The following is a 26,981-nucleotide window of genomic DNA, read 5'->3' on the forward strand; positions in this document are numbered from 1 at the left end:
AACAGATGCCCTCAGGCGACCTAAAAGCAAAGGCAGAGCCAAATCCAAAGCTGAAACCCAGGAGCTGTGTGAACAAAGAAGAGAAAGGGGAATCTCTCTCAGCAACCTCGGGAGCAGTGGATTAAAGCTTCACAATCAACTTGATGTACCCTGCATCTGTGGAATACCTGAATAGACAATGAATCATCCCAAACTGAGGCAGTGGACTTTGGGAACAATGATATATATATATATATATATATATATATATATATATATATATATATATATATATATATATATATATTTCCTTTTTCTCTTTTTGTAACTGTGTATGTGTATGCTTCTGCGTGTGATTTTGTCTGTATAGCTTTGCTTTTACCATTTGTCCTAAGGTTCTGTCTGCCCTTTTTTTTTTTTTTTAGTATAGTTTTTAGTGCATGTTATCATTGGTGAACTTGTTTTTTGGTTTGGTTGCTCTTTTCTTTCTTTCTTTTTTTTAATTACATTTTATTTTTTTTATTTTCAATAATTATTTTTATTTTTTTTAATTTTAATACCTTTATTTTATTTTATATTATTCTATTTTCTTTCTTTCTTTCTTTCTTTCTTTTTTTCTCCCTTTTATCCTGAGCCATGTGGATGACAGTCTTGGTGCTCTGGCTGTGGATCAGGCCTGTGCCTGTGAGGAGGGAGCACCGAGTTCAGAATATGGGTCCACCAGAGATCTCCCAGCACCACGTAATATCAAATGGCGAAAATTTCCCAGAGATGTCCATCTCAAATCCAAGACCCAGCTCCACTCAATGACCAGCAAGCTACAGTGCTGGACACCCTATGCCAAACAACTAGCAAGACAGGAACACGACCCCACCCATTAGCAGAGAGGCTGCTGAAAATCATAGTAAGATCACAGACATCCCAAAACACACCACTGGATGCGGTGCTGCCCACAAGAAAGACAAGATCCAGCCTCATCTACCAGAACACAGGCACCAGTCCCCTCTGCCACCCACTGAAACACCCTTAGCCAATGGGGGCAGACACCAAAAACAACGGGAACTGTGAACCTGAAGCCTGCTAAAGGGAAACCCAAAACACAGTAATTTAAGCAAAATGAGAAGACAGAGAAACATACAGCAGATGAAGGAGCAAGGAAAAACCCACCAGACTAAACAAATGAAGAGGAAATAAGCAGTCTACCTGAAAAATAATTCAGAATAATGACAGTAATGATAATCCAAAATCTTGGAAAGAGAATGGAGAAAATACAAGAAAAGTTTAACAAGGATGTAGATGAACTAAAGAGCAAAGAGAAAAGGATGAACAACACAATAAATGAAATTAAAAATTCTCCAGAAGGAATCAATAGCAGAATAACTGAGGCAGAAGAACAGATAAGTGACCTAGAAGATAAAAGAGTGGAAATAACTACTGCAGAGCAGAATAAAGAAAAAACAATGAAAAAAATTGAGGAGTCTCAGAGACCTCTGGGACAACATTAAACACACCAACATTTGAATTATAGGGGTCTGAGAAGAAGAAGAGAAAAGGAAAGGGACTGAGAAAATATTTGAAGAGATTATAGTTGAAAACTTCCCTAATATGTGAAATGAAATAGTCAATCAAGTCCAGGAAACACAGAGAGTCCCATACAGGATAAATCCAAGGAGAAACACGCCAAGACACATATTAATCAAACTATCAAAAATTAAATACAAAGGAAAAATATTAAAAGCAGCAAGGGAAAACAATAAAAAAACATGCAAGGGAATCCCCATAAAGTTAACAGCTGAACTTTCAACAGAAACTCTGAAAGCCAGAAGGGAGTGGCAGGATATATTTAAAGTGATGAAAGGGAAAAACCTACAACCAAGATTACTCTACCCAGCAAGGATCTCATTCAGATTCGATGGAGAAATTAAAATCTTTACAGACAAGCAAAAGCTAAGAGAATTCAGCACCACCAAACCAGCTTTACAACAAATGCTAAAGGAACTTCTCTAGGCAGGAAACACAAAAGAAGGAAAAGACCTACAATAACAAACCCAAAACAATTGAGAAAATGGTAATAGGAATATACATATCAATAATTACCTTAAATGTAAATGGATTAAATGCTCCAACCAAAAGACATAGACTGGCTGAATGAAAACAAAAACAAGACCGGATATATGCTGTCTACATGAGAACCACTTCAGACCTAGGGATACATACAGACTGAAAGTAAGGGGATGGAAAAAGATATTCCATGCAAATGGAAATCAAAAGAAAGCTGGAGTAGCAATTCCCCTAACAGATAACATAGACTTTAAAATAAAGACTATTACAAGAGACAAAGAAGGACACTACATAATGATCAAGGGATCAATCCAATAAGAAGATATAACAATTGTAAATATTTATGCACCCAACATAGGAGCACCTCAATGCATAAGGCAACAACTAACAGCAATAAAAGGGAAAATCAACAGTAACACAGTCATAGTAGGGGACTTTACACCCCACTTTCACCAAAGGACAGATCACCCAAAATGAAAATAAATAAAGAAACACAAGCTTTAAATGATATATTAAATAAGATGGACTTAATTGATATTTATAGGACATTCCATCCAAAAAAAACAAAATGCACTTTCTTCTCAAGTGCTCATGGAAAATTCTCCAGGATTGATCATACCTTGGGTCACAAATAAAGCCTTGGTAAATTTTAGAAAATTGAAATCGTATCAAGGATATTTTCGACCACAATGCTATGAGACTAGATATCCATTACAGGAAAAAATCTGGAAAAAATACACATGGAAGTTAAACAACACACTACTTAATAACCAAGAGATCACTGAAGAATTCAAAAAGTAAATCAAAAAATACTTAGAAACAAATGACAATGAAAACATGACAACCCAAATCCTATGGGATGCATCAAAAGCAGTTTTAAGAGGGAAGTTTAGAGCAATACAATCCTACCATAAGAAACAAGAAGCATCTCAAATAAACAACCTAACCTTACACCTAAAGCAATTAGAGAAAGAAGAACAAAAAAAACTCCCCAAAGTTAGCAGAAGGAAAGAAACCATAAAGATCAGATCAGGAAAAATGAAAAAGAAATGAAGGAAACAATAGCAAAGATCAATAAAACTAACAGCCGGTTCTTTGAGAAGATAAACAAAATTGATAAACCATTAGCCAGACTCATCAAGAAAAAAAGGAAAAAGACTCAAATAAATAGAAGTGGAAATGAAAAAGGAAAAGTGACACTGCAGAAATACAAAGGATCATGAGAGATTACTACAAGCAACTATATGCCAATAAAACGGACAACCTGGAAGAAATAGACATATTAATAGAAAAGCACAACCTTCCAAGACAGAACCAGGAAGAAATAGAAAATATAAACAGACCAATCACAAGCACTGAAATTGAGAGTGTGATTAAAAATCTTCCAACAAACAAAAGCCCAGGACCAGATGGCTTCACAGGTGAATTCTATCAAACATTCAGAGAAGAGTTAAAATCTATCCTTCTCAAACTCTTACAAAATGTAGAAGAGGGAGGAACACTCCCAAACTCATTCTACAAGGCCAAAATCACCCAGATACCAAAAGAAGACAAAGATGTCACAAAAAAAGAAAACTACAGGCCAATATCACTGATGAACATAGATGCAAAATTCCTCAACAAAATACTAGCAAACAGAATCCAACACCCATTAAAAGGATCATCCACAGTGATGAAGTGGGGTTTATCCAAGCAATGTAATGATTCTTCAAAATATGCAAATCAATCTATGTGATACACCATATTAGCAAGTTGAAGAATAAAATACATATGATCATCTCAATAGATGCAGAGAAAGCTTTCAACAAAATTCAACACCCATTTATTATAAAAACCCTCCAGAAAGTAAGCATAGAGGGAACTTACCTCAACATAATAATGGCCATATAAGACAAACCCACAGCCAACATTTTCCTCAATGGTGAAAAATTGAAACCATTTCCAATAAGATCAGGAACAAGACAAGGTTGCGCACTCTCACCACTATTATTCAACATTGTTTTGAAAGTGTTAGGCACAGCAGTCAGAGAAGAAAGAGAAATAAAAGGAATCCAAATTGGAAAAGAAGAAGTAAAGCTGTCACTGTTTGCAGATGGCATGATACTATACATAGAGAATCCTACAGAAGCTACCAGAAAAATACTAGAGCTAATCAATGAATTTGGTAAAGTAGCAGGATACAAAATTAATGCACAGAAATCTCTTGCATTCTTATACACTAATGATGAAAAATCTGAAAGTGAAATTAAGGAAACACTCCCATTTATCATTGCAACAAAAAGAATAAAATACCGAGGAATAAACCTACCTAAGGAGACAAAAAACCTGTATGCAGAAAACTATAAGACACTAATGAAAGTAACTAAAGATGATACAAACAGATGGAGAGATATACCATGTTCTTGGATTGGAAGAATCAACATTGTGAAAATGACTATACTACCCAAAGCAATCTACAGATTCAATGCAATCCATATCAAACTACCAATGGCATTTTTCACAGAACTGGAACAAAAATTTCACAATTTGTATGGAAACACAAAAGACCCCACATAGCCAAAGCAATCTTGAGAAAGAAAAATGGAGCTGGAGGAATCAGGCTCTCTGACTTCAGAGTAAACTACAAAGCTACAGTAACCAAGACAGTATGGTACTAGCACAAACACAGAAATATAGATCAATGGAACAGGATAGAAAGCCCAGAGATAAGCCCACACACATATGTCACCTTATCTTTGATAAAGGAGGCAAGAATATACAGTGGAGAAAAGACAGCCTCTTCAATAAGTGGTGCTGGGGAAACTGGACAGTTACATATAAAAGTATGAAATTAGAACACTCCCTAACACCATAAACAAAAATAAACTCAAAATGGATTAAAGACCTAAATGTAAGGCCAGACACTCTAAATCTCTTAGAGGAAAACATAGGCAGAAAACTCTATGGCATAAATCACAGCAAGATCCTATTTGACCCACTGCCTAGAGAAATGGAAATAAAAACAAAAATAAACAAATGGTACCTAATGGAACTTAAAAGCTTTTGCACAGCAAAGGAAACCATAAAAACACGAAAATACAGCCCTCAGAATGGGAGAAAATATTTGCAAATGAAGCAATTGACAAAGGGTTAAGCTCCAGAATTTAAAAGCAGCCAATGCAGCTCAATGTCAAAAAAAAAAAAAACAACCCCATCCAAAAATGGGCAGAAGTCCTAAATAGACATTTCTCCTAAGTAGATATGCAGATTGCCAACAAACACATGAAAGGATGATCAACATCATTAATCATTAGAGAAATGCAAATCAAAACTACAATGAGGTATCACCTCACACCAGTCAGAATGGCCATCATCAAAAAATCTACAAAGAATAAATGCTGGAGAGGGTGTGGAGAAAAGGGAACTCTCTTGCACTGTTGGTGGGAATGTAAATTGATACAACCACTATGGAGAACAGTATGGAGGTTTCTTAAAAAACTAAAAATAGAACTACCATATGACCCAGCAATCCCACTATGGGGCATATACCCTGAGAAAACCATAATTCAAAAAGAGTCATGTACCACAATGTTCATTGCAGCTCTATTTACAATTGCCAGGACATGGAAGCAACCTACGTGTCCATTGACAGATGAATGGATAAATAAGATGTGCCACATATATACAATGGAATATTACTCAGCCATAAAAAGAAACGAAATTGAGTTATTTGTAGGGAGGTGAATAGACCTAGAGTCTGTCATACAGTGTGAAGTTAGGTCAGAATGAGAAAAACAAATATCGTATGTTAACACATATATATGGAATCTAAAAAAAAAAAAAAAAGTGGTCATGAAGAACCTAGGGGCAGGACAGGAATAAAGACACAGATCTACTAGAGAATTGACTTGAGGACACGGGGAGGGGGATGGGTAAGATGGGACAAAGTGAGAGAGTAACATGGACATATATACACTACCAAAGGTAAAACCGATAGCTAGTTGGAAGCAGCCACATAGCACAGGGACATCAGCTCGGTGCTTTGTGACCACCTAGAGTGGTGAGATAGTGAGGGTGGGAGGGAGGGAGATGCAAGAGGGAAGAGATATGGGGATATATGTATATGTATAGCTGATTCACTTTGTTATAAAGCAGAAGCTAACACACCATTTTAAAGCAATTATACTCCAATAAAGATGTTAAAAAAATAAAATAAAATGAAGGTAACAAAATTTAAACAAACAAACAAAAAAATTTAATAAATAAAATACAGCTGTTAAACCTACAGAGCAATCTAAGACATGTCCATATAATAGAATGTTCTGGAGCATTTTGCTTAATGAGGTATTGTCTATATGTATTGATATGGCACATGTCCCAAAGGATGTTAAATGAAGAAGGTTATGAATCACAAATTGTCTGTAACCATTTGTTTCTTTTTTTTTGGAGACGGGGTGAAAATACATGTTTGTTCCTAGATAACCTCTAAATGAAACAGGAAATGGATAAGGGATTTGGAGAATTAAGTGTCAGGAATGGGGAATGGAGAGTGACTTACTCTTTACACTTTTTTTTTTCTCTTTCCACTCTGTATGTCTTTTTTTTTCATGAGAATGTATTATTTATTCAAATAAATAAATTTAAAATAAAAGTGGTCTGGGAAACAGCAAAAAAAAAAAAAAAAAAAAAAAAAAAGCAGATGGGAGGCCAAAGCTCTTTGAATACATGAAAGGTGGAAGAGAAAGTGTCAATTGATACTAGAAATTATAGTCTTCATCACTCATCAGTTTTAAGGCTATGTTAAAAGCATTATAACTTCAAATGTTAGCAAGTTTTAGGGCTCTTCCATTCTTTGATATCAATGATGATGATAAGAGAGTAAAGTGAAAACCACAGAGAAGAAAAAGAAAAGATAAAAAGAATGGTACTCTGTAGTTTATTTATCAACCATACCTTCTATATTTTCCTACTGAATGATTTTTGCCTCAACAATATAATGAAGATATCCTTCTCAATATTTTTCCTGGGAAACCTATTCTGTTAAAAATGAAGAATGCCAGTGAGTTAACATATTGTATCACTACTTTAATGGCTTTGGCATTAGAATGAAAGAGTATTACATAGTGCATTCTCTCTCTCTCTCCTTCTCTCTCTATTAGAATAACTGCCTTCTGGATATACAATGAATTGCTTCACCTTTGTAACATGTAATATTTCTGTTTAACACATCCATTCAGTGCTTAATGTTCTGTACATTTGAGCAAAGAGATTAGGCCAGTGTTAACAATAACCACACGAATATTTCTTCACTTGATTTTTCCTGGAGATTGGGCATATTTATTCAGTTTCCTTAATGCCTTTAAAATTTTGACCACCTTCCATGACATTAACTCATTAGTTACTTTTCTACCTGTTTGAAACCTAGTTGGTTTAAATAAAAGTTGCTGCATGTAAAATGGCACATTTCAAATGAAACTCACCTGTAGGAGAAAAATGAGGTTTTCCTTATCTCTGCTTTTGCTCATAATGTTATAATCAGGACAATTACTTAGATTAGATAATCCAAGCACAAAACTTATGGTTTTGAGTCGAGCTGAATGCACTTTATTATATTATTTTTCCTTTGAAATTGGGGATTCTGTAGTCTTGGTATTGTTTCTCTCACTTTGAGGTTTTGTTTCTTGGGGGTGTCTTAAATTAAAATTATAAACTGAGCATTACAAGTACTCATATTTATCCCTGCATTGTATGGATGTGTGCTGGCATAAGAGGAATTGCTACTTTAAATCCAGTAGGACACAACTTCTTCTCAAAATAATAATAATAAAACTAATTATACTCTTTCCACTTCTATTTTCTATAATGTTTCTGGTTTTTGTCTTATTCCAGATTACTTCCTAACTCCTTCTTGTTCCATGATTCTTTACTCAACTTTCCTCATGATGTTTTCCCAACACTTTTCTAGACTAAACTTCTTCCCATTTCCATCAAAACCTGGGCTGCCTTCTACTTCACCACTTCTCACCAGGTAGCAATAGCCACGTGCATATAAGAATTTAGTTTTTGAATTTGAACCAAAAATTTTTCAATTTAAAGGGTTTTTTTCTTTACACCATTTCATTCATCCTCAAATGGTGCTAGAATATTTATTGAAAATGAAAATTAAGATTAAGGTAGATCAAATGATTAATCACAATAATGTAACATGCAAATATGGCTCTGGGTCTAGGAATAAGAACTTAGTACTTCTGAACCCAAATCTTTGTTTACTTTTCATTATATAATAGCTTTCCTACAGCCAGTTCATTTTTCTGTACACTGCTAATGTACTCATGGCTGGCAGGTGAAGATGACTTCAGGAGGTCAAAGGACAAAAATAACCTATTTCCAGTCTCTGAGTATAGGAAAGCAGAGATTCCTGATATACCATTCCTTTATACTGTGTAATATGATTGTAAAATACAAATGTGAATCATAAAATGGACTGGAAAAGAGAAAGGCAATGGCTGGTGAATGGGTCCTGAAATAAAGTGTTTAGGAACAAAAAACACCAATTGGGGAGAAGGGGAAAACATGATCACAGGGAAAAAACCTAAGATTTCCCTCTCTTACTTTCCTGAAATTGGGGGAAGCTCTACATGTTGTCATTGATGATTTTTTTAAAGTTTGCTTTGTTTTGAAAACAGAGAATGTATGTGGCTGGGAACAGTCATTTGACCACGTGAACCAAGGATTTCCACAGGTGGACAGAATAACCTGATTACTTTTAACTTGAAAAGGTGACTACTGTCCTGGGAGATCCTAAATGAAAGACCTTCTTACATGATCAATCCTTTCACACTAGGGTACAAAACATATAAAACCAGGGTCATGTACCAGGGCACCACAGCAAGCACCAAAATATATATTTGCAGGTTTCTGCACGTTTCCTGCCAGTCATGTAGGTGTGTGTGTGTGTGTGTGTGTGTGTGTGTGTGTGTGTGTGTTTCCTTACATTTTCTAATTAAATTATTTGCCCATAGTGTCCATTAGATTTATATAATACTTATATTCCCACATGAATTAGCATGATGGATATTCCTCAAAATTATATATATGAACAAATGGGATATTTATAAGATTCTCATTCAGAGCTCTGAGTGCTGGCCTCAAAACGGACATAGGTTACATTGGCAATTTCATGTAGATATTCCCAAAGGAAAGAAACATCGAGGGCATTCAGATATCTTTGCCCCTCATGTTCTTTTTCTTGCCCTCATCTTTGGCCTCAATGACAGTAAGAAATGGCTTTTTTTTTAATTCCACAGAAAGTCTTGCCTTGATATTAAAGAGAAATCAACTTACAGAGCTTGGAGAAGAGTCATGTACCCTACATGAATGAACAATCTACTTTTAGAATCTTTATCTTTATGATATTATTTCTGATTTCAATGGTCTAAAAATAATGGCTTTCTTTTGAATATGACACATTTGGAGCCAATGTTCTAAAGACATATGAATGTGGATGCCATTGAATAATTTAATGGGACTGTGCAAAGCAAATAGAGCAGTTCAAGTCCTTGCCAGCAGAGTGGAGAAAAACTGAACACAAGAAGCTTCATCTGCGTAAGTAAACTGTCCTACTCAAATACATACAAAAAGAGTCAGACGATTAGCCAGCAGCCACTTTTTACGTATAGCAAGCAAACCCAATTACATAAGGAGAAATATTCAAGCCAGCATAAAAAGTTATCAGAGGACTGGCAGAAATTTCCCCTGGAGCTTCCAAGAACAGATTCAATAGCCAGTAATTTATAATTTCTTAAATAATGTGCAAAGACCATGGTGCTGATTAGCCCTTAAATCACAGTCTTCCAGGAAAAGTAAAACCTTTAATTTTATTAAAGGGCAGAGACGTGTCCCTGATTTCCTCTTTTTCACCTTCAACACTTCCCTGGCAGTTGTAAAACACAGTATGAGAATGTGTGTTTGTGTCTGGGTGTCTGTCTGTGTAAGAAACATGTTGAAGTGTTTGCTCCTCTGAGATGTACACTGACCCTATTAAATTAGTAAGAAAAGTTTCCCCATGAATTTCAGTTTGGAGTCAGTATGTGAGTTTGATACTGAGGAGAACAGTATTTTTTTTCATTATCATCCATAAAAACTCTCAAACCCTGCCATTTAAGTTCCCTGTGGCCTAAATGGCAAAGAGGACAGAAGAAGAGGTGGGGAATGAAGGTAACTGTTGGCATATCTATTTTTGTTAAACCAACTGGGAGCTTCTTGATAGAAGGTCCTTGTGTTGGTTGCCCATGTATAACCAAAGACTATCACAACACCCAGTGTCTAATAAATACTTGATACAAACATATTTTTATTGTTCTCAATTCAGAGAGAGAAAAGTACTCAAACCATAAAAATGAAGGAATAAATAAAAAGGAGAAAGATTAAAAATTTGACAACTTAAAATTATTAAATTTTGTAGATGAGTACTGTAAATATCAATAAAAAAGAAAGTTACCTAGGAGATGTAATTCTGTCAAGTAGGAAAAAAGTTTGATCATCTTAATATATAATGTGTCTATACAACTCAGTAGCATCTCAGTGATATGGATGAATAATTGATAGAGGAGATAAAAATAAACATAAAAAATATTCACCCTCACCATCAATTTAGTGTCATTTTCATTTTTCAAGGTAGAGTCACTGTCAACTGAGATATATCAAGTTAACTTACCATCAACTGATATACCACCAACTGATATACCACCAACTAACATATGGGAAAATAGAGTAAAAAAAGTGACATACGTCTACAATTAGCAGAGAAATACCTATAGGTATTAGACATGGTATATAATCACTAAGCCTTGCAAAATATTATATATTAATATAATAACTGTTTTGATAACTCTATTTTAATGACTTTATTTCCTCAGTTCTTTCCAACTGGCCTATAAATTCACAAATTAACAGACAATTATTTTCCTGGGGATAAATGTCTTTCTCATGGACAAAGAGATTTCTCTTTCTCTTCCTGTCTGTCTCTCTGTCTCTGTGTCTCTGTGTCTGTCTCTATTTCTATCTCTGTGTTTATCTCCACCTCTGTCTCTGTCTCTGTCTCTCTCTCTTTATATATATATGACATAGCTTCACAGACACATCTGTCTTTCTTCCCTCACACTGAGCATGGTCCACTTACCTGCATCTACACAGAGTATTACTGAGAACTCAGCTCAAGGAAAATAATAAAGTGAAACAAATATCAAGCCAGCCCTCTGGAGTTTTCATGGTCTATTTCTTTGCTGGAAGCAAAGATGGATAAAAGTATTTACCTCTTAAATGTTTACCTAATACTGTATAAAGCAGAGAACTTAAGTGGTCTTTACAGCTCATAGACCACACACACAAAATTATGAATGAGCAATTTTTATTCCCCTGAAGCTAATGGTTCTGGCACACTCTCTTCCACTTCTAGAGAAATGCAAGTAATATCCTCTGGTGAAGTTACTATGATTCATAGATGGCAGTGACCAGATTTCTGAATTTAGGTATGTAGTGTAGTAAACAGCAAAGAAAAACTGTCAGAGCTTTATTAGAAAAGACTGATTCAGTTGACTTGGAACTCTAAAGTTGACCTTGAGTAATCAGTTAACTAACAAATTTCATAGTTTCAACCAGTGCCTCCTGTGTGCCAGGATATAAACTGAAATTCCATCAAGTGCCAGGTAGTCAGTGAAACAAACTGTGGCAGGAGATCCGAGCTGAACTATTAGTAAGTGCCCATCTACATACAGAAGCAGCCACTCATCTGTTTTTCTCCCTCTTGTGTAGGAGTATAAGTACTGATGCCATAACTTCTGATTTTTGAGATAAGTCAGAAACTGAAAACTATGTGTCAAATTTCTATAAAATAAACTTTGAGATAAACTTATTATTTTTTTTAAAAACACATTATTTTGTTTAGTTTATATTTCAATACATTATATTTATTTTAAAATATATTATTTTTGTTTTAAATAAATATTTTTGTTTTAAAACTTTTGTTTTAAAACCAGGCTAAATAAAACTTGTGTGTTGGTAGAATTCATCCCATAGTTTTCCAGTTACAAATTTTGGGTAAGGCATTGTGCTGGACATTTTTAAGAGACACATTGAAGTGTAAAATTTAATTTTTGCTCTCAAAAACTCTCAATAGAGATGGAAAAGAAGGATATACATAGAAAAATGTAATAAAAAAGATATAGCATTATCTCTCCCCTTTCCTTCCTGTCAAACTTGCAGCAGTGGGGTCCATACAAGGAAGCAAGGAAGACTGGACCCAGCAAGCTGAAGAGATGGCCTGGTTCAATTGAAACCCATGCAGGTAAGAGCTGGTAGATTGGGGATAATAAGTACCAAGATCCACAGTGTTGAATTGGGGAGTTAAAATACAGGAAAAGAAAAAACTGGAATGCACATGAGACATTGGATTAGAATTGAAGATATTGGTATAATGTCATGCTTTTACATATATACAATTATATATTATATATATGTACATATCACATTTATATTTTTAAATATAATATATTAACATTTATATATGCTTTTGTATTTAAATATAGATGTATGTAGATACATATAGAAGTAAGTATAGATGTAAGTGTGTGTGTGTGTGTGTGTGTGTGTGTGTTTACTTACACTTATTTCCCAACTCTCTTCACTGAAATGACTGGGAGCAATGACACTCCAGTATCAGCAAGAACACTGATGTCCAGATCTTGATTTCCATATACCGTTTCTAGTAAAATAAACCAAGGGGAGCAGAAGGAATGTACAAAATAAGCCTAGACCATTTTGCTGGGCCAGAAAGTAAAAAATGCTCAAAGAATAAAGGAGGTAAGTTAAAAGGAAGAAGAAGCTAGGCTGAAAGGGCTCTTACTAACCCTAAACTAAAACAATTTGAGAATCTTTTTAAATTTGTATTCTAAATCATTGGAGAAAATGGAAATACACAAAACCCACTTCAAATAAAAAAAGAAAGAAAGAAAGAAAGAAAGAAAGAAAGAAAAAGAAAGAAAGAAAGGGAGAAAGAAAGAAAGAAAGGGAGAAAGAAAGAAAGGAAGAGAACAGACAAAGGAAACTCTCCTTTTAACAGAATGACAACTAATGAATGTAGAAAAACTGAAGCAATTGGAAAATCTGTATTTTGTAACCATTAGAAGAATAATTAATTAGTGAAAAAGACATCAATATATACTAAGATTACACAAATGGAAGTATTTGAAGAGTGGTATATTTATACAATTTCAAGATATCTGAATACAACGTACTTATTGTGTAGAATAGCTATATAAAATAGAAAACTCTATCAGATAACATCTTAATCATGTAATAAAGCTGATTTTAACTCCCAGAAAGCAGCTTAGAGAGTCGTCTGAAGCCCCAGTTTTTCAACTGCCACGCAGGGAACACCTCCAGGTTGTCTGGCTTTCATGGCTAGTGGTGCTTACAGGACAGTATGTATTTGCATTCTTAAAAAGCTGCTGCCGAAGAGTCTGGAAGAGTTTTCCAGACAAGCAAAAGGGATACATAAGATCAAAAGATATAAAATGTGACGTCAAAAAAATGAAATATGAAGGGGGAAAGTAAACTGTAGAGCTTTAGAATGTGTTCAAACCTAAGTTATCAATGTAGAAAGATTGTTATAAATATAAATTTTATATATAACCTCATGGTAACTGGAAAGCAAAAACCTGTAGTAGATACACAAAAGATAATGAGAAAGAAACCTAAGTATACCACTAAAGAAAGTCATCAAACTACAGGGGAAGAAATCAATAAAGGAAGTAAACAGAGGAACCCAAAAACAGCCAGAAAACTAATATCAAAACGGCAATAAGTACATACTCATCAATAATTAGTTTAAATGTAAATGGACTAAATTATCCAATAAAAAGGCATAGAGTGGTTGAGTGGATTAAAAAATAACACCCATCTATATGTTGCATACAAAAAGCTCTCTTCAGATGTAAGAACACACAGACTAAAAGTGAAGGGACAGAAAAAGATATTCTCTGCAAATGGAACCCAAATGAAAGCTGGGGTATCTGTACTTATATCAGACAACATAGACTTTAAAATTAAAACTGTAATAAGACACCAAGAAGGGGCAATCCAACAAGAGGATATAACATTTATAAATATTTATGCATCCAACATAGAAGCACCTAAATATATAACACAAATGTTAACAGAACTAAGAAGAAAAATGCAATAGACAGAAATAAAATAATAGTAGGAAACTTCAATACGCTACTTCATCAATGGATAGATTATCCAGACAGAAAATCAATAAAGAACTATTGGCCTTAAATGACATGTTAGAGCAGATAGTCTTAACAGATATATAGAGAAAGTTCCATCCAAAAGCAACAGAATACACATTCTTCTCAAGTGCTCATGGAAGACTTTCCAGGATAGATCATATGTTAGGCCGCAAAACAAGTCTTAATAAGTCTAAGATTGATACAGAACAAACAATTATAAAATGTGTTTAGAACCACAAAAAAACACCAAATAGTCAAAGCAACCTTGAGAAAGAACAAAGCTGGAGGCATTGTGCGCCCTGATTTCAAAGTATATTACAAAGCTAAAGTAGTCAAAACAGTATGGTATTGACATAAAAACAGACACATAGAGTATTAGAATAGAATAAAGAGCCCAGAAATAAACCCACATATATGTGGTCAATTAATTTATGACAAAAGAGCCAAGAAAATACAATGGGGAAAGGACAGTCTCTTTAATAAATGGGAAGATGGACAGCTACATGCAAAAGAATGAAACTGGACCACTATCTTACACCATACACAAAAATTAACTCAAAATGATTAAAGACTTGAATGCCTTTAAGATCCTGAAACCATAAAACTCCTAGAATAATATATAGGAAATAAGCTCCTTGACATAAGTCTAGGTGATGATTTTTTTTTTTTAATTTGACACCAAAGCAATGGCACACAAGCAAAAATAAGTAAGTGTGACTCTATCAGACTAAATGGCTTCTGCACAGTAAAGGAAACTATAAAAAATGAAAAGGCAACCTATTGAATGAAAGAAAATATTTGTAAATCATATATCTGATAAGGGCTAAATATCCAAAATATATAAACAATTCATAAAACACAATGGCAAAAAAACCCCAAACCATCCAATTTAAAAATGGGCAGAGGATTTGAATAGACATTTTTCCAGAGAAGACATAGAGATGGCCAATAGGCACATAAAAAGATTCTCAATATCACTAATCATCAGGGAAATGAAAATCAAAATCACAATGTGATATCACTTCACACCTGCTAGAATGACCGTTATCAAAAGGACAACAAATAACAAATGTTGGCAAGGATATGGAAAAAAGGGAACCCAAGTACACCGTTGGTGGGAATGTAAAACAGTATGCAAAACAGTATGAAGATTCCTCAAAAAATTTAAAATAAAACTACAATGTGACCAGCAATTCTACTTCTGGGTATTTACCCAAAGAAAATAAAAACACTAACTCAAAATGACATATGGACTCACATGTTTATTGTAACCCTATTTACAATAGCCATGATATGAAGACAACCTAAGTGTCCATTGATGGATGAATGGATAAAAAAGATTTGGTATACACACGTATTAGTCATAAAAAATGTAATCTTGCCATTTCCAACTTCATAAATGGACCTTGCAGGCAGTATGCTAAGAGAAATAAGTCAGACAGAGAAAGACAAATACTGCATGATCTTACTTATATGTGGAATCTAAAAACAAAACAAAACACACAAGAAAAAAGCAAGTGCATAGATAGAGAGAACAGATTGGTTGCTTCCAGAGATGGGGCATGGGCAAATGGGTGAAGGAAGTCAAAAGGAACAAACTTCCACTATAAAATATATGTTATGGGGATAATGTACAGCATGGTGACTGTTGCTATTAATACTATATTGCATATTTGAAAGTTGTAAGAAAGATCTTAAAACTCAACACAAGGAAATAATTCTATATTTATGCATGGTGATGGATGTTAACTAGACTTCTGATGATCATTTCCCAGTGTATATCAATATCAAATCATTATGTTGTACACCTGAAGCTAATATGTCATATGTCAATTATATCTCAATTAAAAAAGGTTGATTTCTCAAGTAATTAAAGAGACATTATAAAAAACCTGATCAGGTATATCACTTCTGTAATACTAATGTTAAATAAAATCATAATATAAATCTAATCTGAGGAACCATCACATAGAAATTTTGATAGCCTGTAATGCTATTGATTACAACATTTTCTGTATTCTGCTTCTTTCTTTGGCTTCTCTTATGCAGTGGTCTACTATTTTTTATTTCTTTAACTCTCCCCACTATTCTTTATCCTAACATACTCCCCTGAAACTAACTCCCCTTATCCAGTGTTTTTATCATTCATTGTGGTGACTTTGATATCCACATCTGACTCTCTAGCTCAGAGATTCAGACCCATATGTCTAACTTTCTACTGGGAAATTTCTTCTGGGCATCTAATTGAGAGTTGAAGGCCATTTCTGTTTTATTCTCTCTCCTATGCTGCATGTCCTCCTGCCTTTCTTATTTCAGGAAATGGTGTTACTTTGCCAGTTGCCTAAGCCAGAAACCTCACCCACTTTGTAACTCCCACTCTCTTACAACCACATGCAATCAATCAACATGTCTTCTCCATTTTCTTTCCTACCTCTTGTAACTACCAGTGGATTCCTTCAAAACCTTACAGTTGCCCTCCCTGCTTAGAGTTTTGTGCCTTTCTCATCCATTTCCCACACTACTACCAGGATGACATTTAAAAAGGCAAATTCCACAATAAACTTGCCCCCATATATTTTTCTTAGAGTACAAAGTTAAAGTTAATAATTGATGCTAGAAAATTTACCTAACACTCCTGTCCACCCCATACAATATGTTCCAGCCTATTCCCTTTAGGCTGCTATTTTTCACATGCTGATTTTTCCTCCTCTTTGTCACCTAGGACCAATGTCCCTTTCCTAACTTTAGCATCACTTTTACCACTTACATTTCCCTAATTCCCTAAGACTAGATAATGTTTCTCTTCTATGTGTACCTATAGCACTACTTTTACATTTTGTTGCACTTATTTATCTATCTCACTAGACTGCCTTTAAAGAGTTTTCTAATTCTTCTGATTGCATCAATGATAAAGCTTTTATTCAGTATGAATTTGGCTTGAACACTTAATAATATCAGTATTTTTTTTAAAAAGCTGTGGCTCAGGAACAAACCATCTGCAGAGAAAACAGCAGTCACAAGACCAAGATGCATAATTGGACAGGGATAACACCCCAGATTGAGGACTGATCCCTAAGGCAAAGAGCACTTACTCCACATCAATGTCCAGATGATATTCAGCATAATGTTTTAAGAACAATTATTTTGACAAAATCTTCTTGTCTGTATGAATGAATTTTATGCATTTTTAGAGTCAGGGAATTCCCTAAACACCAATGATAAAAGTGAATTTTTTTTTTTTTATTATAAGCAAACAGAAAGCACACAAGATGATACAATTTTTTAAAAATTTTTATAAAATGTTGTTTTCTCCAGTCTTTCTGATAATATCTTCTCTGATCTCTTATAGAACTTAGAGTCAATGGAATCTTAGCATGTAGGCATTAATTGTAGCTTATTCTGTATCATTGTTCTGTACATATTCTATATATCCTTTACTGGGAATGTTCTTTCCATGTAACTCTCATGTTTGACATCCTGAAAAGCTCCAACTAACTCTTAATTGCCAATTTAAAAGCTCACCTTCTCCCTGTGCTTGACTTTGATTTGTTCCTCATTCCTACTCCTTCTAAGCACTTCTCAACTTAGTCCATATTCTATAAGAACAGTTCATAAATAATAACAGGTGCATTTATCTCTATCCTCTGCCTGATTGTGAGCTCATCAAAGAGGAATTTCAAATTCATCCTTGCACCCATTGATTGTTGGTAAATGCCTGGCATTTAGATAGCATTTTAAAAGCAATTTTCAAATTTAAATTGAACTAAAATCAAATTTGTGTGTATCTGATGATACTTTACCCTCATTGTGGGTAGCAATTGTATATATTTGTAACAGTTGTATTAAGATGTAATTAGCATATAATACATTCACTCTTTTGAAGTGTACATGTCAGTGTTTTTTGGTATATTCATAGGGTTCTAAAACCACCACTACTATCTAGTTTTCTAACTTTAGCACAATTTTCACCCCACAAACAAATCCTATACTCTTCAGCAGCTACCTTTCATTCCCCCTCCCCTCAGCCCCTTGAAACCAATAACCTATTTTATGTCATTACGAATTTGCTTCTTCTGGACTTTTCCTATAACTGGAAAACACAATATGTGGACTTTCATGTCTGGTTTTTTCACTTAGCATCATGTATAAGGGTTCATCCATGATGTAGCATGTATTAGTACTTCATTCCTTAAATGGCAAATAATATTCCATTGTATGGATATATCACATTTTGTTTATACATTCATCAGTTGATGTACGTTTGTGTCATCTTCACGTTTTGACTATTATAAATAGTGTTGTTATGATCATTTGTGTACAATCTTTTGTTTGGACATACATTTCCATTTCTCTTGGATATATACCTAGGTGCATAATTTCTGGGTTATGTGACAACTTTATGTTCAACATTTTGAGGAACTGCCTAACTAATTTTTTTAAAGTGGATGAACTATTCTGTATTCATACCAGCAAAGTTCGAGGGTTCTAATTTCTTCACATCCTCACCAGCACTATTTTTGTCAATTTTTTTAGATGGTAGACCTCCTGGTGATGTGAATCAGTATCTGATTTTGGTGTTGATTTGCACTTCTGTAATGATTAAAAATGTTGAGTATATTTTCATGTGCTTATTGGACATTTATATATTTTATTTGGAGAAATGTACATTAAAATTCTTTGCTAATTGAGTTTTAACTAGATTGTCTTTTAATATTGAGCTGTAAGTCTTCTTTATATGTTCTGGATACAATTTCCTTATCAGATATATAATTTTTGAATATAGATACATATATATGATTTCTATACAGAAAAGTCTTAAGTTAAAGCTTCACAAAGGGACAAAGGGATATCTGTCTGTCTGACCCTAGTCTCCAACTTAGCTTCTTTGCCCAAGGTTTGCACATCTTCTACAAATGGCCTTCCAGTTCTAGCCTCCTCCTGTGAATCTCCATCAGACATTCAGAAAACTCTATCTCTGTCACACAATGGCATTTTTACCCATGGTTCTTGCTCTTTATACAGCACTAAATTCCCTGAGATCTGAGTTACCCAAGGACGTGGCAGAGAGATTTCAAGAGAATAAATAGAGCTAGGTCTTGACAAGCCACAGTCTTTGTAATATTGGGGGGTTGGTGGAGGTTCACTCTTTAATCTTGTATTATGTCCCAGGACAGTCATGAGCTCTCTGAGTCTGATCCTTATTGAATAAAACTTTCAGGACTACTGGCTTATTTTTTCAGATGTTTCATGTCTGAATTTTGGATATTTAGTCCAAAAAAACCAAATATCAATTACCAGAGTCATCAACATCAAAACCTCAGAGGAGGCAGAAAAGTATTTTTCCAACAGAATCATCATCTGGCAGTCTTCTCCATGGAGCCCTGCAATTGCACAAAGCATGTTTAGTTCAAATAGTGTATTTCCCTTCTTTTGGAGTACATATCTCTAGGTTCATCAGAAATGAGAAGGGGTTTTTATCACTGAGTTATATAACTATTAAGGCCCATTGCCTTAGATTATACTCACAGACAAATACATTTGTTTAATTTTCCATTTATGTTTAATCTTCTGGTTATACTTGTATCTTCTGCTCACCGTAGTGTGTATTGGAACACATACTAGCTGATTAGTAATTACACACTGACTTAAATAGATGTCACAAGAATAAGATTTTCCTCATTTGTTTAAATCTCATCCTTCTGCATGTCCTTTAGAGTTTATTAATAAAAAAAATAATCTTGGACAATTTGTTAAAAAAAAGTTCTTTGTTTGGTCTTTATTTTGTGTTGGTTACCTTTCTTTTCCTTTAGCATTTTGTCTTATCTAGATATCCAGTTTTTAGGTGGTGTCTTTTCATTCCAGTGTTAAATAAATACATTATAACATACAAAGGGGTTTTTTTTTAATGTAAATTTATTTATTTATTTTTGGCTGCGTTGGGTCTTCGTTGCTGCGTGCGGGCCTTCTCTAGTTGCGGCGATCGGGGGCTGTTCTTCATTGCAGTGCACAGGCTTCTCATTGCAGTGGCTTCTCTTGTTGTGGAGCACGGGCTCCAGGCACGCGGGCTTCAGTAGTTGTGGCTCATGGGCTCTAGAGCGCAGGCTGAGTAGCTGTGCCACACGAGCTTAGTTGTTCTGTGGCATGTGGGATCTTCCCGGACCAGGGATCAAAGCCATGTACCCGGTAGGTGGCTTCTGAACCACTGCACCACCAGGGAAGTCCCCATACAGAGACTTTAGTATGCACTGTCTTGAACCATTTTTTCCAATATTTATTATGATTTTTTATCATTATTACTTTAACTATAATAATTATTATTTTATTATTTTGGAGAGTAAGTTACCAAGAAAAAATTTCCCCAAAATGAATGTGATGAAGTTTGATCCATGAAGATGTGATTTTGGACACTTCCAGAAATATTCAAATCACAAATACTAGGGTGCCACCTAATCCACTTCAGTGCACATTATACCCTGTTTGAATCTAAAGCTGCTGTTAAATTTATTGAGCCTGGTACCTCTTGGCAAATAGTCCCTCGGTGAAGAACATGGCAGGAAGAGGGTTCAGAGGAAGTTCATCTACAAGGCACACATATTACCCTGTAGCTATTTTATTTGAGGGCTGTGACAAGAATTCTTTAATGGAAGAAAATCTACAGTGTATTTAAAAAACAATTTTTTTCTTTGCCTCTTTTTGCTCTTCTTTGCTTCTTATGTATCTACAATTATTTCCTCTTTCAGTCTATGGAAACAGTAATGAATACTTATGAGAGGGAACTTAGGCTAGCTCAGGCCTTCATTTTCAGTACAATTAGCTAAGAGGACAGAAGTCTTGTGAGCTTTTGGGTGAACTCTGGGCTGGGTTTGTGCAAGAAATTCTCAAATTGTGATCAGAGGATGGAGGCTTTCATCCTTGAATGTCAATCTTCAAGAAATGAGAGGAAAAAAACTGTATAGTGAATTTGTTGATTTAGTTAAACTCTTACTACTCTAGTTATTCACTAACAAGTCAGAAGGTAGTGATGCTTAGATCACTGATAATGGGGTAATATGGTATCTGTTTTAATGAATAAAAATATCTGCTAGTTGAAAAATAATAGTTAATTGTATAGAAGATATACATGGAGAGTGACAATTTATAGTTCATGAGCACAAATTGTGTTATATAAAATGATTTTAGAAATTGAGAGACCTTAACATCATAATGTACCAGGTTTGTTATACTTATAATAATAGCTCATATTTATTGAAAATTTAATTTGTGGTAGGTACCGTTATAATTACATATATGCAAATTTAATCCTCAATCTTTTGAGCTAAATGTTATTATTTTCACTGTACACAGCTGAGGAAGACAAAAGATCCTAGATTTAATAACTTGTTCAATCTCACACATTTGGGAATCCAAACAGGTAGAATTTGAAACAATCTAATCTACTTCCTGTTTTAAATGTACCCAGGATTTGTTTTAATCAGCTATGGTAAGACATGCAGATACAGAAATGTCTGTCATAAATGAAATTAACTTACAGTTTCCTAGAAACAAAGTCATGGAACTCCACACAGGGGGCCACATGGAGAAACACCAGGGTCAGTCAATAGGCAGAGGAAACAAGGGGAAAATGTGGCAGCAGCATTTATGTTGGTTTCTTTGGGAAGGAATAGGTGAGGCAGGTTAAGCTGATTTAGGATTGACTAGTTTGAGTAATTATATCAGGCTCTACAAATACCGTCTGTTCATATTTTTCTGGTACGAGACACTGGAGTGATTAGGGCAGGTGGATAGTGGCCTGCGAAAGCCTAATAGAAAAGTTGTTGGGATGTGGGGTCTAGATTGTCTGGTTTGCATTTGAAAATCATTCTCCTGGAAGGGTTGTTTAGGTTGTTTACTATCTCTAGGAGTTGGCTAACCCTGGGAAGGGTAGTCCCTTCAAGATCAATTAGAATGCAGAGGTCAAAACATCAAAATACAGAATAAAAGCCATGTTTAATACAGTTCTCATGTCCAACCTCCATTGTGCTGTAAACTCCTCACATTAAAAAAAAAAAAAAAAAAAAAAAAAAGCCCTGTTTTTTTTTTCTTATTCATCAGTGTTTCCTTGGCCTTTTGAATAAATATATTCATTTCAGTGAAAAACTTTGATGGGTCATTTAAGTCTACTCAGCAGTGACTTTACACAGTGAAAGCCTTAAATATATGGACTGTTTAAAGGGCAAAGAAAAATTAAAACAATATATGTTGAAACCATATTCATATTTTAATACATGCATGCTTCTTGTTCATAAGTTTGTATAGCAATATTCTGGTGGCATGAAAAATAGAAAGGTTGTAGGAGATAAAATAATGTTTTCTCCTCAAGTCAGCTAGTGTCATATAATGTTTGCTTAAAATAATCAGTCCCCTTTGTAGTGCCAATTAAAACTTTAATCTGCTCTCTCACTAACTAATAGCCAGAGTTACTCAAAATGATATTGGAGGGGGAATATTGCACTAGATCAGTGGTTTTCCAAATAATTTTAAGATTTTCTTAGAAATATCTTACTCAGTAATTTATTATATAGAATACATAAAAGTAAAATTATTCATACTTTTGAAAACAAGCAGTAGGAGAGCATGGTAGAGGAAGTAAATGTGGATTTAAAAAAGTTCTAGGGGTTGTCTAGATTAGCAGTTTTAATCAGTATTGACCCCAACACTACCTTAGTTTTGTTTCATCAGTCCAACCTATCTTCCTGATTTATTTCTTGGTACTCTAGATCTTGCATAAAGTTCAAACTAATTATAATTAGCCCCATGGTCTATGATACCTAAGAAGGTATAATCAAAATTCTCCTTATCTTTAATCGCCCATGGTGTTTATAAAGGCAACGGGTAAAGTAGGTGTTATATAAATATTTGAAAATTATAGGTAAAACCAACATGCTTAATATAAATGTTTCAATTGTCAAAATCACATGTTGCTCATGTGTAGTATGCTAAGATACTTATTACCCACGTTAAGCCGCCATTCTAGAAGAGCTTCATTTGTTTTTGTTGCTGTTGTTCTTGTTGTTTTTGGAAGAATTTCATTTGGACAGCCCTTAGTGGGTTTGCTTTACTATTGTTAAATATGATGCAGTGAGTTCATATATTTTTATGAAACTAAATATATGGGCATTATTTCTTTCAATATTTTATCATGATAACAATGGTATTCATGTTAGTCTTTTAACTACAGAGTGAAATGTCTATACAAACTGCTATACACTTAGCTTAAGTAAAAATACAATAAGCTGTATCAGACACAGTAAGAATTTCAAGTATTAACATGTATCATTCCTCACCAAAAAATTAGGAAAATATTAAGCCAAGTAGATCTAGTCTAGTGGATTTTCTCCTTTTATTATCCTGGTTGGGTATCAATAGTTGATGTTCCCTGGGATTTCTATGTTGATCTGGGTTGGAAAAATCACTTAATAAAACAATTATAGAGAACTGTCAGTCAATTCTGTTTGCAATTCTCTGAGTTCATTCTTTACTTAGTGCATTGCACCTTTTATTTCTCTAGCTTTACCAACCACACTCATATATGAAATGCTAGAGTTTAGAATCAGTTTTTCATTAATATTTAAATTGCGGAAAAAGATATTTATTTTGTGGGGAGAACAGGTCTTTCTTCTGCAGACATTCAGGTAAGCAATTCTGAGAACTACCTCTGTAATTCTGGAATCTGCTGTGTTCCCCCTCTCTGGGATGTTCTCCCTTTCTCTCTAACATGGATAGATGATAGATAGGTAGATAGATAGATAGATAAATAGATAGATAGATAGACAGATATTTAAATAAATAAACTTCCTCCTTCCTTGTTTTTCTATTTGTCTTTCTCTTCCCACTCCTCCCCACCTATGCTCTAGGGAACATTACTTAATATTAGAACACATTGTAAAATTTCCTCACTTTTTGTAGGAGGAAAATAATATTTCAATTGAAAAAGACACCCTCATCTAACAAAAGTCTTTTAAAAGGGTTTTATCATGTGTTCTTTATATTACTCTCAATACCTACCCCCCTAACCCATGGCCTATTGCAGCCTGAGACCTTCCATGCCCTTAACACAGAAGCCATTCCTCATTAATTTTCTTTCATTGATGTTAATACTAGCTCTCTGGAATTTTCTCTTTTCAAAGAGGAGAAAATTAAGCCTCAAAGAAGTTATCAAGTACCCAAAGTCTTATGTCTTGTCCACTATTAATTTCACCAACTTTTTAGCACTATGCTGTATCACCCAAATGCTTACACTGTGTATGGATTTTGATGGTTCAATAAATACCACCCACCATTTCCAGTAGTTTTTTAGCCAGCAAAAAGATGATCCAGATAATCTTGGGAGGAAGGAGATGTGTATGGCAGGAACAGAATAGAAAAGCAAAAAGGAAGGTTTTCAAAGCAAGAGGGAAAAGGAGGTAGATAAGATGAACAGAGGAGACAGCTAAATTGTTCAGTCTTGGTGGGCTGAAGAGTGGAAGAGCTGGAAACTGAGGCTGCTGCTGAGGGAGGGGCCATGTGGCTGAAGATTTTTTTTTTTTTTTTCCCTGGTGGACAGTGGTAGAGCTCTAAAAATAGCAATGAGGCAACTGTGTTCACCTGATTCTGAGGGAGATTTGTATATGTAGGTGCTGGAAGAAGGAGAATTTTGGCAAGGGGACAGCCAAAGGCTTGGAAAGATAACAATTAAATATCACAGAAAAATCATCGGGACCTGATTTTGTTGTAGAGACTGAAAAGATAAAATGGATTTTTTGTTCCAAGATCACACTATTTATAAAAAGCATAGAAAGAGAAATGAACCAATTCCAAGAGGCTGAGGAAGTCCCCTCTGCCATCATGCTTGGTCCGCCAGTGGTCTGCTCTTTTTATGGCAGTTTTTAATGGCACCACTCCAGTTTAGCAGGGAGCACTACACTTTATGTCTGTGCTGTCATTTAAGTGCTTCTTCCCTAAACACAGTGTGTTTTATACCCTTAGCTACCAAAGGTGTTGCTGCTTGGCAGCATTTCTTTTTCATAAGTCATTTAAAGTGTCCTAAGTATCATTTTATGAAAACTTTACAAGGTTTTCCTAGGTGACCATAGTTATCCCCTGAAGATATAACTAATGATTTTACTTCCTAATCCTCAAATTTCTGTGGATTCACATTATAATGAAACCTATAAAACTCATAAGATTTGTAATGAAAGTAACCCTGGTGTTCTAGAAAAAAAATTTTCAAATGTCAAGATAGAGTTGGTGGGACATTACAATACAGCTCTATAAAACTATACAGCTGTATAAAATTTTTCAGATATTCATGCAGGCTGCCAGTTGCATAGAATTCATAAAGCTGTGAATTATCATTAAGTGGGGAAGTTAAAGTTAAATGGTTAGGAGGCTATGGTTGACTCCTTAGATGTAATCTCAGTCATCGTGTCCTGAAAGCAGTAGAAAGAACATGAAGCATGAATTCTTATGAGATTCCACTGAGCTCTCCAATTACTAATCAGGCTTTTCAAGAAAATATTCATGTGATAAATACATATAGCATACAGTTTATGTATGCCTCTATGCTAGGCACCATAAGGAATGCAAAAGGAGTTAACAGAAGTATAAATCTATATGAATAATTTATGAGTCAATAATGGGAAGTAGAAAATAATGGAAGAAAATATATTATGTCATGTTTAATTGAATATGATTGACAGGAAAAGGTACAGGGATTGAAGAAACTAAACATAAGTTCTTGTTACAGATGAGCTACTATTTTTATTATTATCTTAGACTCACCACTTTATTTTAATTTTCTCAACTATTAAAAATAAAAACAAAGATCTGGGACATTAATACAAAATAGTCTAAAAAGATATTTTTGAACTATAATATTTTATTTAGTTAAAATTATTAATAGAATAGCATATATATATAAACACCAATCTCCAAATGAGCACTAGGCTGCTTGTAAAAATGGTTCAGAACACTAACTACAATGGCATAACTCAGTTGCTGACTCTAAAGAACAAGCCTGTATAAAATTCCACCAGTTAATAAAAAATGAGTATTTTGAATGACTTCATGTACTTGATCCAAGTATATGAAGTTGATTTAGTTTCTTTAAAATACATCCTCACAACTGGATGAAAATGGCAATCAGAATATGCATGCAATTGAATTTCCTTTTTCCCACAGTATTACATCTCATGGCTTAGGATCATCTTGTTGAAAACAGACCAGTGAAGGACATCTGTTGCCTAAGTTAAAAGTAAATAATGTGTCATTTAATAGGCCATCTGAAAGAGTTTTAGTGCACAGGAAGATTCAAAGACTTCTCAACAGTGTTTTAACTAATTAAGATCAAAATGTGAACCAGCTAAAAAATGTATATTCTGACACAACTGAAAGAAGATAACAGATGTTCTGGTAACAGTACATATATGTACATATATGAAGTAAAGGCATTTGTAAATTGATTCTAAAGCAATCAGGGGTTATTTGTATCTCTAGGATTATCTAACAGTTTCTCTGTCAATACAGACAGGAAGAAACTAAAGAACCAAATGAGCTTCTGAAATACCTTTCAAGTTTCAAATTATAAAAAAAAAAGAATTTTTTAATCAATCACAACATAAGTACTGAAACTAGGGCCAATATTATCCACAAATA

The sequence above is a fragment of the Balaenoptera acutorostrata genome, chromosome 13 (assembly GCF_949987535.1).
Source record: "Balaenoptera acutorostrata chromosome 13, mBalAcu1.1, whole genome shotgun sequence".
NCBI classification, from domain to species: Eukaryota; Metazoa; Chordata; class Mammalia; order Artiodactyla; family Balaenopteridae; genus Balaenoptera; species Balaenoptera acutorostrata.